A 2,638-nucleotide genomic window follows, 5' to 3' on the forward strand; every position below is an offset into this window, starting at 1 on the left:
TGTTTTCTCAGATGCAGAGAAGGAGGTGTAGACGTCTAACTGAGTCAGCACGGATCTGTGTCTTATCAAGTTCAAGGGCAGGTGCTAAGCTGCCGCCTCTCGGACACCGGGCCTCGTCTGTCCCCTGTCTCCTCTCCCGTCAGCTGGCCTCGGCTGACGGTGTGCGGAATGCCAGGCTCCCGGGCAGCAGACTCTGCGGAGGCCACATGCCCCAGGCTTCACGCCGCAGTGACCCATGACCGAGGATGGGGTCTCGTCACGGAAGCTTCCGGAACAGAGCAGGGCCCCACGGAGACACCCACGCCACCCGGCGCAGCCTTTCCCCGCCAGGCGGCCCTGCCAGTTGCTGGCTCTGCGGGGCCGAGTTCCCGCCACTGTAAAGAGGGTGGACGGGTCCCTTTGCGTCTGTGGGGATGGGGCGTCACTGCTCGCCTCGGCCGCGCGCCCTTGCCGGCGAGGGGACGAGCCACACGCGTGGCCATCGTGTGCATCTCGCGAGGAGGGGCTGCGGTCGGGGATTGGGGGGACGACAGCCAGACAGGGTCTGGGACGGCAGCGTCTTCTTCTTCCAACTCTTTCCGTCCTGTCGCCACGTCCAGGCTCATGGGCCTCCTGGAGGCTTGTGTAGAGCTTACAGTTTAAACAGGGCCTCACAGGACCTCAATGTCCTAAACCCACACTTGAAGCAAAGCTGAGATTTGGCCTCAGAAGGTGGTGACACAGGACACACCTCAGCCGAAGCCCTGCTAAAAGTGACGGCAAATTTGCTTTGCAAACCACTACTTTAGTACCAAAAGTAATGCTCTTCACCCACCAAGACCAAAGACAGGAGACAACGCACCCAGATTTCGGGAGCAAAGGCACTGACGGGTCTGGTCCGGGAGAGGCCGCCACTGCCTGGTCAACGCCGGGCCGTCAGCAGTGAGCAGGCACGCGCCGTCGACATGTTTCCCTGGAGCCCCCAGCCCCCAGGAATCGGCGCGGCGGGGTCCCCCCACACTCGCCTCCCGCGGTTCGGCCCAAAGCACCCTAAGCCCAGGTCCCCCCTTTCTCCCCACGGCTTCTGGTATGTCTGGGTCCCACCCGCCCGGCCGGGCTCACCACCCGGGGTCCAGGGGTGTCCCTGGCACAGGCCTCGTGCACATGGAGAACAAGGTGGGGTCCGGCAGCCAGGAGAGTGTGATTCTGGGGCCACGGGAGGGCGTCGAGTTTGGGTGACAGGGAAACGGCACTTGGACAAACTGGAGGCACCTGGAAGGAGCACGAGCTCAGCTTTAGGCCCCTGGGGGTGCTGAGGCTGGCGTGGCCCCGCAGAGTGCCCGGCCAGCAAGGGAAAGGGCTACGGAGAGGGTAAGTCTTCTACGTACGGACAGAAATAAAACCGTTAGGTCGCAGCAACCTGTGAGAACTGCAGTCCCAAATATCCGTGCTTCCTCGCAGCGTCGGGGGTGTGGGCCAAGAGAGCGAAAGGGCGCGAGCACGGAGCCCCCGTCCCTCGGGCGCGGCTGGTGACCCCCGCGCGTGTGCGCAGGCCCAGCTGTCAGGTTGTGGTCAGGAGCGAGGGTCCACTGTTCCCTCGGGCGCCCGGCTCTCCTCCCCTTCTCGGGGGCTCCTGGAGGCCAGGGCCTGGGTACATTTTCTTTTGTAATAACGCTTTCCCAGCCCGGCCCTCGCTGGGCTCTCAGACACACCCACCCCCGGGACGCAACCTGTCGAGCTGTGACAGCAGGTATGATGACTGTCTGCTGAGCTCAGGCCTTGGGGTCCCTTCCAGTCCCCGCGTGCAGTCGCCAAGGGCCAGCCCCCCAGTTGTGGGCGATGACTTCTTTACTGAGAGCAGGGACGAGACATCCCACGGGTTGAACGAAACCGGACTACTCTCCCAGAGCCCACAGGGGTCCTGGCACGAACACAAATGCTTCCAATGAGGACACGGCCTGCGATGAAACGCCCTGTGACCCGGGAGTGTCAAAGGCCTGTGCTGACTTCTGTCCACAACCCGGGTGCCTCCTGCTTTGGGATCCAGACCCCGTCTCCCATCTCGCCCCTCTGCTGAGCGGCTTCCCGTCCTCCACACGCCCGTCTCCACTCACCCTCTGGAGCCAAACGTTCTGCCCTGGGTCCCCCTCATTAGCTCTGTGCTCGAGCATCTTTCTGTATCTCCTCGCTGCCCCTGCTGGGGCCTTGGCTAACCTCCCAGCTGAGCCAGCGAGGCAGGCAGCTCCACCGTTTAGGGGGAGCGGCCCCCAACGCCTCCTCATTAAAGAAACACTGCCCGGGATTTCATCACAAGCCCATCAAAACATAATCCAGAAATTTTTGCTTAATGGAATAATCAGGAAATAAATGATCTGGTTAATGGGCTTCCTGGTTAATGGGGTTTAAAACCTCTTCTGTCGGAGACTTTCCTCAGATGCATCACTAGACCACCACCTCCAGTGCCTGCTGCCACATGACTCGGTCTTAAACCCTTAACTCCCATGGAACCCTAAGGAAAAAGGCAGGCCTTTCACGGCTCTGCGACCAGACGTGGCCGTTTTTGTTCCCCAGAGCAGCCTGACGCTCCCACCTCCGTGGGCTGGAGGACGGCAGCTCAGCTCAGTCCCAGGAGAAGTTTCCGTGGAGGGGGCAGCTGCAC

The sequence above is a fragment of the Balaenoptera acutorostrata genome, chromosome 13 (assembly GCF_949987535.1).
Source record: "Balaenoptera acutorostrata chromosome 13, mBalAcu1.1, whole genome shotgun sequence".
Lineage (NCBI taxonomy): Eukaryota > Metazoa > Chordata > Mammalia > Artiodactyla > Balaenopteridae > Balaenoptera > Balaenoptera acutorostrata.